The sequence below is a fragment of the Acomys russatus genome, unplaced genomic scaffold, assembly GCF_903995435.1.
Source record: "Acomys russatus unplaced genomic scaffold, mAcoRus1.1, whole genome shotgun sequence".
Classification (NCBI taxonomy): Eukaryota; Metazoa; Chordata; class Mammalia; order Rodentia; family Muridae; genus Acomys; species Acomys russatus.
Genome location: NW_026131772.1, coordinates 205,866 through 221,426, shown reverse-complemented (window position 1 = coordinate 221,426; position 15,561 = coordinate 205,866). Strand labels below are relative to the sequence as shown.

At 35.9% G+C, this 15,561-nt stretch overlaps 1 pseudogene; it reads left to right on the top strand.

Annotated features, from left to right (window-relative positions):
* The first annotated feature begins 11,756 nt into the window (after positions 1–11,756).
* Positions 11,757–15,561, top strand: part of LOC127186462 (poly [ADP-ribose] polymerase tankyrase-2-like) — a 39,589-nt pseudogene continuing 35,784 nt past the window's right edge.

The window sequence follows — 15,561 nt, the reverse complement described above, 5'->3', positions numbered from 1 at the left end:
ATGATTGAAGAAGAAATGTAACGTGAATGAGTGGACAGTGCGCCTAAGAAATATTTCAGGGGGTTTAGCCACAAAGAAGGCATAGAAATAAGGAAATTTCTCAAGCAATAATGTAGTCAAGAAGCTCATGCCTTCATCTAATATCAGGAGACTGTGATTATATATTTATGGAGATAAATCAATCACATATGAAGAGCTACATGTTTCCCACGATTTGAGCATTGTCTTAAAGGTCCACACAAATGGTCATTATGATTGTCCATTTGTACTTTGGTAAGTTCCACTCTTGGACAAGTTTTTGGGTATATTTTACGCAGTGTACATACTCCACCTGCAAACAACCAATATGTGAAGAGAAACAAATAGTATTCCTAATGTTGCCTCCAACTAATATACCCTACTCAATGCCACTGAAAGTATGGTAAGGTTTGTGATCTTCTAAAGTCAGCAATGCTACAAGGAAGAAATGGGCCTTGGTCAAACTTCTATCAGCAGGTGTAGAGGTAACAGCTGCCTTACCTCTTACAGGCCTTCCTCTGGCTCTAGTGTGTCCATGATCATGCTTGTCCATCTGTTTTCTAATTCTCTTCAAAAAATTGTGAAACTCCTCTTGTGCTGTCTTCTGGCCGATTTAAAGCAACCCTAACTAACAAAGAATTCAAGAATGAGCTTTATGAATAGTAGCAATGAGGCCAATTATTCCTATGTGAATCTATAAGTTATAAGACAAGAAAATGCCAGGCTTCATTGTTAATTAAACATCAAGTGCCTTCATTATGCACAATAATTCTAGTGAAAATGTATGTCAAGGTGGGGCCTTTCACAATACTCAGATAGGAATGTATAAGTATTGAGTGTTTGATGCAAGTCAGGCTAAATACCATGAACTGGTAGCTAAAATAAATAGTAAATACACAATCAAGCAAATAAATTTCATTTCCATTATTTCAATGAAGTGAAAAAAATGTCAAATTTATACCTCATTGAGTAAAAGATTCTTTGTCAACAGCATTATCAATTCCTACTTCATCCTTTTTTTCCTGCTGATTTCACTCCATTTTTCAATCAGTTAACAGTAGAATCTAAAACCAATTGAGACCAATATTTTACAAAGCAATCATGTTTCTATAATCTGTAGCATCTACCTGTTCTATATTTATCACCTCTCTCCTTTCTTCCTGCGATTTATCCTGTCATCATCCATGTACATTCTATGTTCTTGTGTCATCTTTTTAAACACTGCCGCACATATGCCCATCATCTGTTGTCTGTCATTGATTTTCTATATGTCATCTTGTGTACTCTATCTTATATTGTATCATTAGCTTAAAACTTCTGTCTCCTATTATATAATTTTCAAATTGCTATCATATCTTTCTGAAACCTGTCATATATCTTTATGTATCCATCCTCTATTTTCTGTCAATTGTGTATTCGTTATGCATATATGAATAATTTACCTACATAAAAGCTACCTTCAATCCGTCATCTATCAAACCTAAATCACTAAATTTACTATCCACAGTTTATCCCATCGCCAACTAATCTATATCTACTTTCGTTATTATCACCTATCTGCAATCTACCATCTATCTATCCTATGTTTACTTTCTTATTTGAATATGTGTGTGTGTATTTGTGTGTGTGTGTGTTTCTAAACAGGGATTCCCTGTGTAGCCTTGTCTATCCTGGACTCCTTTAGTAGACCAGGCTGGGCTCAAACTCACAATGATCTGCTTGTGTTTACATTCTAAGAATCATTTATATTCCTACTATACTGTGGCTAATTTACACCCAAATATGATTGATTATTTACATATGCTGTATCTCTTTCAGATCTATTATTCATCTATCAGCCAAATTCTATCTCTTCTCAGTCAAAAATAAATCTAGTATCTCCTATTTATATACTATTTGTGTTCTAATGATCCTTTTTATATCATCCATCTGTGTATAGCCTACAAAAATATATCGTGTTTCTCTTCCACATTTCTATACTTTACCATCTATTAATCCTCTGTTTATACTGAATCTATGTATCATTTATCCTGCAGGAGTCTCATTTCAACATATGTACCTATAAATTGTACCTACACTGTGTGTGTATTAGCATCTACCCTGTAGTTACCGTGTATCTACCATGTGTTTAACTCATAAGGATCAGCTATGTAGCAGTTATTCTGATTCTGTCTTCTACTTAAAGATCACTTTGTCCTATATCTATCCTGTAACCTTGTTCTATATATCATAATAATCTATCTATCTTCTATCCCCTATATACTTCGTTTCTATTTATATCATATTTCTTCTACATATACTGTGTCTGCATAATATTCCTGCATTATTAATATCATACTATTTCATATCCCTCTATCTATATAGACCAATCCCCTGATCATCCCATGCTTGTCTCCCATCTATCCTTTAAGCTAAGCTGTGAATGGCTACAATCCAAGCATCATTAATCATTAGCTATCTTTTAACTCCTTTCCACCTATCTCTCATATATATAACTTCCATCAATTTTTCTTCTTCAATTTTCTTATCGTTTGCTTATCTTCCACCTGTCTTCTATACCCTAGTTATTCTGTGAATGGTACCCATCCATGTATCAGTATCCCATAACTACCCTGAATTTCTCTTCCTCGGCACATCTAATTTGTAGTTATTGTGTATATCATTTCCTTCTTTATCATATTTAATTTTCTGAGCTGTTGTCGACATTCCATATATGGATTTAATCCTCTAACTCCTCTATGTTTTTCTTCAAATCTCTATCCTTGATCCTCTAGCTATCTTGTTCCTGCCATCCATTCATCTATCTATCGTTTAGTTATACTATTCCTGTTTTCCATGTATTTATCCACATTTATCTTCTGGATATCCTATGGTCTATACTCTTGATGTATCATTTCTCTTCTACTTACCCTAAATCATTCTTATCTCTTTTTCAATTTATCTATAACCCTTAAGATTTCCTATATGATACATTTCTTCTCATCTCTCCTTTATTTTTCTCCATAAATTTATCATTTATTCAATGCATCTTGTATCTTCATCTTCCATTGCTCTCTCATTCTCTCTCTTCCTCACTTTCTCTCTCTTATACCCTCAACCTATTCTAAATCTATCAACTACTGTCTTTTGATATATGTATCTCATATCGCTCCTCTTTCATATATATATATATATATATATATATATATATATATATATATATATATATATATATATAGAGAGAGAGAGAGAGAGAGAGAGAAATTTCATTTATTTCTGTCTTTCATACATCCATTGTTAAATATATTATATACACTTTTATCTACTGCTCCATCTTCTATGTCATATACATTACCATATATTGTTTATAATAAATAAATCTTCTCATAGGAATTATCTATAATATTTGTCAAAGTGCTCCACTCATGATCCTTCACGTATTTTTGGTACTGGATCTTCCTTGTGATACAACTTTTTGGTATTTAAAAATGCAGCTGGTCTGGCCCTTTTGCCATTGTATTCCATAAGATTTTTAACTGTGGTATAAATAGTATTACTCAAGGAACAGAAATTTATTTCATAATCAGCAAGTTGATAATTAAGCTTAAGTAAGGTATGTATTTAAATACATAAATTTAGATTTCTCTGAAATTTCTATAACTGAAATATGAAATAATGAATTCTGCAATAAACACCTGGAGACACCCATTTCTTTATCAATGTTTTCTACAAAGTTAGGCAAAAAAAAAAAAAAAAAAAAAAAATCTCTGCATTTTGCCCTTACCAGACAGCTCCACAGAATCAACCTTACCATATCTTCCACTTGAACTAAAGTGGCCTTGTGTTTACTGTATCCTGGCAACTTTAGAATTCACACGGATTATGAGAATGCCTGAGAACATAAATGCCAAGGATTATGATTGGTCCTTAGAGGCAAGATTGTAATTGGTCAAAACGCATGTATTAATGATTGTGGTTACTACTAAGAGCAAGGCTGTTATTGGTCAGAAACACTAACTTCGTTGATTATTATTTGTTCTGGGAGTGAGTGTTGTCATTTGTTCAAATATAGTCCTTAGTGAATGTGATTGATGATTAGTGGCTAAGCTATGATTTGTCTAAATAGATATTCCAAAGACAGTGAACGGTTCTACAAGGTACAGCTGTTGTACGCTATGGTTCCATAGGAAGACATTCAGCAGTTGCCACTTTCCTGATTTGATTTTCTAGTCTATCTATATCTGTCCATGTTATAGTTTTATTACTTTCATTTATGAAATGTTTTCACTGTATGTGTGAGTACAAATAGGAAAGGCATCCTATATGCCTGAGTGTGAGAGCCTGCCTATTTCTGTCTCTTTCCATTCCTTCTATTGAATAGAAGTATCTAAGGGTCTGCGTTTATTTGCCACCCTCTTGCTCTGTCCCCTGTCTCTAGTGGCCAGAGCATCTATTTGCAGGTGTTTCAGTGTCTGTCATTTTTTTCTCTTACTGCCCATATGAGAAACTGACATTTAGATGCAGAGTGTGTGTTCCAACCTGTCTCTCTCATAATCTTCTAGGATATAGAGCATTTTAGGGATAGATTATTTGCATCTGCGTCTGTTTCTCTCCTTTCATCTAGATGAAAATTGGAACAATGGATTTCAGTTGTATATCAGACTATATCTCATTGCTTTCCCTCTAAGGGTCAAGGGTAACTCTGAACCTGAGAGTGTGTTTCTGCCTGTGTCTCTCTCTTATCAGGCCTAGGCTACAAAGTTTTATGAGACTGTCTATGTGTACCTGCATGTTTTTCCTTCCCTGATTCTAGGGGAAAATGTTGTCTGTGGCCATAGTGTGAGTGTTTTACTGTATCTTTCTCACCTTCATCTATGTGACATGGGATTCTATATTCCTGAGTATATGTTTTTCCCTGTGTCGCTCTCTCACTTACCTCTAGAGGAAGAAGACATTGAGGGCCTGCCTGTGTTTTCCTGCCTGTTTCTCTGTCCCATGATTTTAGGGTACATGTGATTTTATTGTCCGGTATCTGTATTTCCATGTGTTTCTCTCAGCTTCGATAACAGATGAGGGTATATTTGTGCCTAAGTGTTATCGCTGACTGTGTCCCTCACCTGTCACTAAGGGACAAGATCATCTATGTTTCTGAGTGTGTATGCCAACCTGCATCTCTTTACACCAGTTCTACCCTATTAGCCCAACCCTGGGCCTCTTGTGTTGTTTTCTGGTCTCTCACCTGCCTATAGGCAGGAAATGTCAACTCTGTTGATGAGTGTGATCCTACCTATGTCTCTTTCTACACTTCTCCAGAGGAAATCTCAACAATGTGCCTGAGTGTGTGTGCCAACCTGGGAATCTTTCACCTTCCTCTAGGCAACAAGATATATATGAGTATGAATTTGTTTTCCTACATGTATGTGGCCCATACCTGACGGTATGGGACAAGGGCAACTATGGCCATGTTTTATGTGTACGCCTGTGCCTCTCTTGTACTTCGAGTGTATATGGAAATCTATTGGTCTGGATTCGTGGGCCTTTCTCATCATGAATATGTGTGCCTTATTTTGCCTCATTCACGTACCTCTAGCGACAAGGTCAATATAAGTGAGAGTGTGTGTGTGTCTGCCTGTATCCTTCTCTCTTCTGCCTATGTGGGCCAAAGCCTTTTATATGCCTGTGAGTGTGCTTTCCTGTGTCTCTTGCACATTACTCCAGAATACAATGGCATCAATGGTTGTGAGTTTGTGTTCCTGTCTGTGTAACTTCATTCATTTCCTCTAGGGGACAAGGTCATCTATGATCCTGAAAGGATTTATCAGCCTGTGTCTCTCTTGCAGCTCCCTCTAAGGTGAATGAGAATTAAGTGGGCAGACTGTGGGTGCCTTCCTATGTCTCTTGCACCTGCCTATTGGGGATAAGTGCATGCACATGCCTGGGTGTGTGCACCTGCTTGTGTAACTATTTTACATGCCTCTAGGGTACAAGGGAATCAATAGGCCTGAGAGTTGTTTCCTTCCTACATCTCTCAACCTATCACTTAGGGAAATTATCATCTGTGTGACTGAATGTGTTTTCCTACCTGTGTCTTAATCCTCTCACGCTAGAAGACAAGGGCATCTATGTGTGTCAGTGTGTGTTATAGAAGGTGTCAGTCCTTCATCTACGTTTATCGGACAAGGTCATTTGTGATCGAGGAAAGGTATGATCATCTGGTTATCTCATACCTGCCTGTAGAGCAGGAAATAGGATCTGTGTGCCTGCTTTTGAGTGACCTGACTGTGACTCTATCACCTGCCGCGAGAGGACAATGGCATTTATGCATCTGAGTATGTTTGCCTACCAGTCCCTCTCACTTGATTGTTGCATTTAAGGACATCTATGGACTTCAGTGTTTGTTACTGAATGTATCTCTCTCACCTGCACCTTGGAAGAAAAGTCAATTTTATAGCTGAGAGTGTATTCCTGCCTATGTGTCCCTCTTCCTTCTCTCAATGGAAGAAGGGCATCTATGGGCCCACATGATTGTCCCACACTTCGTCTGTTTATCATCTATGTCAACGATACAATAGTAATCATCGTCTTGAATGTGAGTCCATGCCTAGGTCTCTCATTCTCATATACTTATATAAGACAATTAAACCTATGCATCTGAGTGCATGTCAGGGTGTCTTCCTGTTTCCCCATCTCCCATGACTCTAGAAGAGAATAGTATCTATGTGCCTGTGTGTATGTGTTCCTTACTGTGTTACTCACTGTTGTTTGAGACAACAAAGGTATCTTGATGCATTATTCAATGTGCCTGCCTGTTTCTCTCTTTCTACTGCCTCTGGGACACTGAGGATGAATCGAGCTCAATCCATTTCTCCACAAATTTTGGGATCTCCTAGTTTTTTTGAAAAATTTAAAAAATATTTTGTATTAATTAAATCATATTACATCTCAATGGTTATTCCCAAACTTGTATGCTCCGATTCCTCTCTTCCTCCCATTTTCCCGTTACCCCACTGCCCTATGACTCTGACTGAGGAGGAATTCTTCCCCATGTATATACTCATAGGATATCAATTCTCTTCTTTAGTATCTTGCTATCCTTCCTCCGAGTGCCACCAGTTCTCCCACTTCAAGGGACGTGGTCAAATATGAGGAACCAGTGTATATGTGAAAGTCAGATCTCACTCTTCACTCGAAAGCAGAGAAGTCCTGTCTATTTGCCAGATCTATGTAGGTGTTTGAAGTTTATGGCCTATATTGTCCTTGGTTGGTGCCATAATTTGAACAGGACCCCCAGGCTCAGATAGTTAGGTTTCTAGGATCCCCTGGATCCTTCAACTTTGCCATTCTTCCATGCTTCTCTTATTTAGAGTCCCAATAGGATGTTCTCCACACTGTCCCAGTTTTTTGTTTAGTGAAGAATTTTACGGGACATGCCACTTGGGCTAGTATGCAGATATAAGGAGGTACATACCATTTAACTCTTACTGCTTCTGGGTTAAATCACTCATTATGATCATTTCTAGTTCAATCCATTTTTCCACAAACACAAGGAATTCCTCCTTTTTAATAGCTGCCTATTATTACATAGTGTAAATATACCACAGTTTTTTTACCCATTCTTCTACTGAAGGACACATATGGTATTTGCATGTTCTGGCTATTATGAATGTGGCTGCTATGACCATGGTTGAGCAAATTTTCTTGTTGTGGTCAGGATCATCTTCTGAGTATATTGCAAGGAGTGCAATAGCTGCGTCTTGAAGAAGCCTTATTCCCATATTTCTGATACTGCACCAGATAGATTTCCAAAGGGGCTGTACTAGTTTGCATTCCCACCATCAATTAGTGTTCCTTTCTCTCCACATCCTCGACAGCATGTGGTGTTGCTTGAATTTTTGAGCTTAGCTATTCTGATGGGTGTAAGATGGAATCTCAGAGTTGTTTTGATTTCCAATTCCCTGATGACTAAGGAGGTTGAGCATTTGTTTAAGTGTTTTGCAGCCATTTGAAATTCCTCTGTTCAGAATTCTCTATGTAGTTTCAAGCCCCATTTCTCAAATGTTTTACTTGGTTTGGTGGTAGGTTAATTTCTTGAGTTCTTTATATATTTTTGATATTAGACCTTTCCCAGATGTAGGGTTGGTGAAAAATTTTTCCCAGTCTGCATGCTGTCACTTTTTTCCCCTTGACATTTTCTCCGGCCTTACAGAACCTTCTCAGCCTCATGAGATCCTATTAATTAATTGTTGACCTTAAGGCCTGGGCTGTTGGTATTCTGTTCAGGAAGTTCTCCACTGTACCAATGTGTACAAAGTTCTTCCCTAAGTTTTCTTCTATCTGACTTATTGTTGAAGTCTTTGATCCACTTGGATTGAATTTTTGTGAAATGTGACAAATATGGGTCCAGTTGCATTTTTTTTTACACATAGACCTCCAGTTAGACCAGCATCATTTGTTGAAGATGCTCTCCTTTTTTTGTTGAATGGCCTTGGCTTCTTTGTAAAAAATCAAGTGACCATATGTGTGTGGATTCATATCTGGGTCTTCGATTCGATTCCACTGATCAACCAGGCTGTTTTGCGATGCCTGTACAATGCTGTTTTAATTACTGTTGCTGTATAGTACAGCTTGATATCAGGTATGGAAATTCTTCCGGATGATCTTTTATTGTACAAGATTGTTTTAGCTTTTCTGTTTTTTTTTTTTTTTTTGTTTTTCCTTATGAAGTTCAGAGTTGAACTTTCAATGTCTTTAAAATTGTGTACTTAATTTGATAGGGATTTCATTGAATCTGTAGATTGCTTTTGATAAGATGGCCAATTTTACTATGTTAAGTCTAACGATTAACGATCCAGAAAGATCATTCCATCTTCTTATGTCATCTTCAGTTTCTTTCTACAATATTTTGAAACTTTATCAAAGAAGTCCTTCACTTGCTTGGTGAGAATAACTCCTACGTATTTTCTATTCCCTCTAGCGAATGTGAAGGCTGTTGTTTTCCTAAGTTCTTCCTCTGCAAGCTTGTCATTTGTGTATAGGGAGGCTACAGACATTTGTAAGTTAATTTTGTACCCAGCCAATTTGCTGAAGGTGTTTTTCAGCTGTAGTAGTTCTCTGCTGTAATTTTGAGGATCACTTATGTAGACTATCATATCATCTGCAAATAGGGAAAATTTGGCTTCTCCTTTCCCACTTGGATATCCATGATCTCCTTTTGCTGTTTTATTGCCCTGGCTACAAACTTTGAATACTATATTGAAGAGGTATGGAGAGAGTGGGCAGCCTTGCCCTGTTCCTGATTTTTGAGGAATGTCCTTGTGTATCTCACCATTTAATTTGGTTTTGGCTATTGTATTGCTGATTATAACCTTTATTATATTGTTGAAAGTAAGTGCCTTCTACTCCTGATATCTCCATAACTTTAAACATGAAGGAGTATTGGATTTTATCAAATGCTTTCTCTGCATCTCAGGCGATGATCAGGTTTTTTTTTTTTTTCAGTATATTTATATGGTTGGTTAAATTGATGGATTACCATATACTAAACCATCCCTTCATGCCTGGAATGAAGTCAATCTGGTCATTGTGAATGATAACTTTGATGTGTTCTAGTATTCGTTTTGCATGTATTTTATTGAATATTTTTGCATCGATGTTCATAAGAGAAATTGGTCTGAAATTTGCTTTCTCTGTTGAGTCGTTGTGAGGTTTAGGTATCAATGTGGCTATGGCTTAATAGAATGAATTTGGTAATGTTCCATCCTTTGCTATCTTTTGGAGTAGCTTAAAGAGTTTTCTTATTAGTGCCTCCTTGATGGTGTGGTAGAATTCTGCACTAATGTCATCTGGCCATGGGATTATTTTGGTTGGGAGACTATCAATGATTGTTTCTATTTCTGCAGAGGAAATGCGACAATTTAGCTTGTTTATTTGTTCTTCACTCAAATTTTGGAAGTGAAATTGATCAAGAAAATTGACCATTTCCCTTAGAATTTCGAATTTTGTGGCATATATGCCTTTGAAGTAGGATATTAGGATTCTTTGTGTTTCTTCAGTGTCTGATGTTATGGCTCCCTTTTCATTTCTGATTTTGTTGATTTGGATAATGTCTCCCTGCCTTTTAGTTATTTTGGCTAATGTTTTGTCTATCTTGTTGGTTTATCAAAGACCCAACTCTTGGTTTTGTTTATTCGTTTGAGTGTTTTCTTACTTTCTAACTTGTTAATTTTCGCCCTGAGTTTGATTATTTCCAGACTTCTACTTCTCTTGGTTATTTCTGCTTCTATTTTTTCTAGGGCTTCCAGGTGTGTCATTAAGATGCTTATGTCCGATTTTTACAATTTTTTTATGGGCACTTAATGTTATGAATTTTCCTCTTAGCGCTGCTTTCAATGTATTTCAAATATTGGGGTATGCTATTTCTTCATTTTCATTGATTTTCAGGAATTCATTGATATCTTTCTTTATTTCTTTCCTATTGTTCTGGGAATGATTGCAAAGATGGTAGTAGAAAGAGAAAATTTAAATGTACAGGTTAAAGCAATTGGAAAACCAAATGTGACATTGGTAAAGGAAAAAAACCTAGTAACTGAGAGTGAGTGTTTGCCATATTGATGCTCTACTCTGCCCCAAGGTCCAGCTATCAGACCAAAAGCATGTCGATGGGTGCAGGTAGAAACTGAATGATGGGGTGGCTATATCCAAAGAACTTTAGAGGAAAATGTCCCCAGAGAAGAACCTTTCAATGTCAACAGTCACAATAAACTTTCCCAGTAACTGTAAAACACATGCCATCTCATAATGGTGATGAGGTTTATGATGAAATGGCAATGGCTCCAATAAATATGCTAGATATAAAACATTTTAAGGACTCTATCATCAGGTAGGGATTAAATTTCACATACGATAACAGAGGCCGAGTAACTGGGCCACACAATTTGGATTGTTCCCCATGATAGGAAAAGTTGGATATCAGAATTATTACAAGCTGATCAACATCCGCAGTGCTTATCATAGTGACAAAAGGGGGAAGAGAGGAGAAAACAAGGAAATAGAAGGGACATAAATACTAATAAAGTGCTATTGCATGGTGATTGATGGTAGGCCAACTTAAGACAATCAATCAAAAATGATAATACAATGATTGAACAATATCTTACTACAGCCTTAGATCTTGGGACATGGTGGTGGAACCTTGTAAGATACCTGTTCCCTTTGCTAAGGTATTTCAATTGACTCAGGAAGAACAGTATTTCCTGGAGTAATTTGAATAGTACTAGATAGAGCAATAGCAGATATTGACAATATACAGGCACTGAAACTCATTATGGCATATGAGAAAGCTAACATGGAATGAAAGTGGGCAATTACATGCTTAAAGGGAAGAGGAGCTCCATTATATGAATGGGTAAGAGAAATCATTAATATTAGTTTTCCCTATCATCAAATTTGTAGTGTAGGACATGCATTAGACAGAGATCACAGATATTATAACACTTGGTATTTTATTTTGGGGAGAATTTGTCATGCACACGGAAATAGCAAGGCTAATGTTTTCAGACTTCAGAATAACAAATGCCCTCAATTTGTGGTAATGGTACACTTAATAGGATAAGGAGCATTTAGCCATAATGGCTGTGAGGTTTCTAGATTCCAGGATAGTGTAGTATATGTGGGAAAAGAAAACATTGGAATAGGAATTGTCAAATTAAAAGAGATGTGCATCATAACATCTTAATGGGAGAAAATGGCAGAAGGGATCCATGGGCTCCAGTCCCAATGAAAAATACCAGGAAGATATGCCTGGCCAGTCCAGAAGTATTGAAATCACAGGAAAACTGGAATTAGATGTTACTGATCTGATCCAAGCCATTGAGGGCAGCACAGTCTTGAATATGGCCTCAACTATATCTATTACAGTACCTCCACAGATTCATTGTTACAAATGCAAAGATGGTATTTAAGGACCTTTGCTTCCAGGGAGAGTGGAAATCATTGTAGGAAGAAATTGATTGATTTTTCAATGTCATTTTGTGCATCACATTATTATTTAAAGGGAATGTAAAGAGGAAATAAAAACCATGGCATGTGTAAAAATGGAGATGTAAATTACTTTAGAAGAGAGATTTACTCAGCAATGATTTTTGTTCCATTATGCACAAAGCTACTCTGGTAGAATGAGCAGCTGCATTTGAAAGTAGGGGGAAACATGTGTTCCAGCAATCAATAGTTAATGATCAGAGATCTACATTAATAATACAAGTGAATGTTGTTGAATTACAAGGTATGTTCAACAACAGTGCTGTTATGATTATTTTTTCAAGCAAGTATTCGAATCCAAAATTGGACAGTTAAAAAATATTACAGATATTACATGAACTGGTAAATTATTGCAAATTAATAAAAGGAAACAGGGGTTTAAGTGTGTGGAACCAGAAAGGCTGCCAGGGAAGCTGAGATACATTGTGGCGGCCATACTCACCCTTTTTTGAGGCAGGGATCATCTACAACAATGGGGTACTCTGTTTAATATTCCTGTGATTACAGAGACAAACAATGATGAAGCTAAGGTCCAAATTGTATGTGCTTCTAAGAGGGATATTAAAATGATTAATCAGTAGCTACTGCAAGCTATGTCCACTGTTCATAAATCAGAGAGGTTTTGAATGTCTAGATATATAAGAGGGGCCACTCCTGAGACAACAACACCGTTGTCCCAAAATGAGTTTCAAACAGCCCTGTGTGTCAAGCCAATTGTCTATTAACAAAAAAAAAAAATATATAATTGCAGGTTCTTTGTCATTTAATATAAGAGCAATTAGAGGTTTATCAAATAAAATATTTTGTCACTCCTTGAAATGCTCCTGTGCTTGTGGTAAAAAAGAAGTCACAAAGTTGGAGGTTGGTAACAGATTTTAGAGCATTAAATAATGTAAATCAAACAATAGGTCATTTACAGCCTCGAATTCATCTACCTTCTATATTAACAAAGTCATAGACTATAATAGTAATAGACATAAATATTGATATTTTTTATGAAAGCTTTGAATGGGAAAGATAGGAAAAAGATTGCTTATTCAGTACCAACGCTGAACTGTAGTGGTCAAAAAAGAGATACCGTTATAAGGAACATTCACAGTGAATGTTGAATAATCGCACTATAAGCAAAAATTGTGTGTAATGGCTTTGGAAATAAATTGCAGAAAGTTTCCTCAGTCGATCATTTTTCATTATATGGATGATATTCTGTTGACAGATATTTTGGTTATTTAAAAAAAACTGTTTAAAAAATACAATGAATTCTAACATTTTAGGGATTGCAGATTGCTGTACAAAAATACAGAGTGAAATATTCCTTACCTATTTAAGCATTAAGATATCTGTACGAGAAAGTAAGCCAGAAAAGGTATAGAATAATCGAAAAACAGTAAATAACTCTCAAAAATGAATGGGAAACATTAACTGGTTTATTCCTACAAGTGGACTATCTACCTATGAGTTAAGGCACTTATTTTAAACATTACAAGGGGATGTACATTTAAACAGTACAATATGTTCAACATAAGATGCAAAAAATGAGCTAATTTGGAAGAACAAACACTTCAGATGGACTCTGTTGAAACAACTGACCCTAAACTTGGTTTCATTCTGGTTATTTTGCCTTAAAAACATTCTCTGACTGGGCTCCTAATGCAAAGGCAAGAAAGAAACATGTGATTATCTTAGCAAAAGTAAAAAGATGAAGACATACATAGAAAATTTCTGAATTGATTGCAGAGCAGAAAAACACTGTGTCAACTGTAAGGGACAGCCCTGGTAGATATTGTAATGCCTCTTACTAATTCTGAGTTTATGTCTTCTTGCCTAATTGTAGCTTGAAGTACTGTTTGGGAGACAGTAATGACAAATATTTAAAAAAGCAAATATATACTGTTTATAAAAAGAAGTGTTTAGATCCTTTCTAGTTTTGTAAAGAGGACACCAATACAGTGTCACTCACCATTTATACTTATGAAAATAAGTCATATATGGCTGGTTATAAGTCTGACAATGTTTTTAAGGTAATCAAAAGCCCAATTGCATGCATTGAAAAATCAGAAACTTATGCAATCCTCATGGTAACATTGGATTTTCCTTAATCTATACCTTTATTCCCTGACTCTCAGATTTCTGAATGTTCATTCTTCATATTGAAAACTTTGAATTTACTCCTGATAACTATGACATAACTATATAGTATATGGAACAACAAGTCTTTTGAGGAGAAACTATTCCTTGTATATTGCTCATATTTTATCTCATAAAAGTTTACCAGGTCCATTGACGAAAGGAAATGAGGAAATAGACAAACAGTTCATAGCAAATATGCTCAACGTCTCTGAATTTCATGAAAAACGTCATGTTAATTGCAATGGTTTGAAGAATACATACCCTATTGCATGACGACATGCCAGAGAAATAATGAATCTGTGACCTACATGTCCTTTATATAAAGCCTTCACTTTAAATGCTGGAGTTAACACTAGGAGTATGAAATATAAAAGATTGATGTGTATTATTTTGCAAAATTTGGAAAATTAAAAATGTACATCATTCTATCAATACCTATTGAGGTTTTAGATGGGCAGCTGCCTAAGTTATGAAAAGTATAATTGTGTAATTATTCATTTATTGGAAATATTGGCAATTATATGAATACCTGCCCAGATTAAGACTGACAATACCCCTGAATATGTGTCCCACAAGAAGACATTTTTATTTTATACAGTTAAACGAATTACTGCTTTACCATATGAACAAGCAGGGCTGGCAGTTCTTGAGAGAGCTAATTGTATCTAAAAATAAATGCTTATTAAAAAAGAGGAAAGTTTAAGACCACCAGGGTCAGGTTAAATAATGCTTTGTTGTCTTTCAATTACCTCAATTTTGGTGATGAGGTGATAACATTAGTTGTTAGACATTGGCTTATAGAAATAAGTGAGCAATTATGTCAAGCAATTTTCTGTAAAGTTTTATCCATCTGGGCTAGGAATCTGCAATAATTTATAGATAGGGCCAGGGGTATGCCCATGTTTATAAAGCGAGTGAAAAATATGTTGAACAAATAAATTTAAAAATGGTGCAGAAAATGGTTCAAGAACTCAATCTGTGCTTTCCATAAATGTAGAACATGGAGAAAAAAGTGGAGAAATGGAAAATAATTATAAGAACATTTTAAGTTTTGTGATGCTGAGAATTGTGTGCAGAGAAACACTTGTCTAGAACTGAACCACACCACCACTCTTAGGAATGAAATTTTTTCTCTAATAATTTATTTATATTTTAAGCTGATGACAGTATTATATAGAATATTTAGAGGGTGAATTAATGAGACTGCTGATGATATAATATCATGCAGTGTTCCTGATTCAAATCCATGTTCCCCTGTATTCTTAGTCAATACCAAAAAAACACATAGATTGCTGACATTTGCTGTTTTGGACACCAAAGTCCTAACAGAAAAAACATTTTTTTGAATAGGTCCAAAGCTGTTAAGGGACAAAATGGGAAGTATTTCTGTCCTCTGGG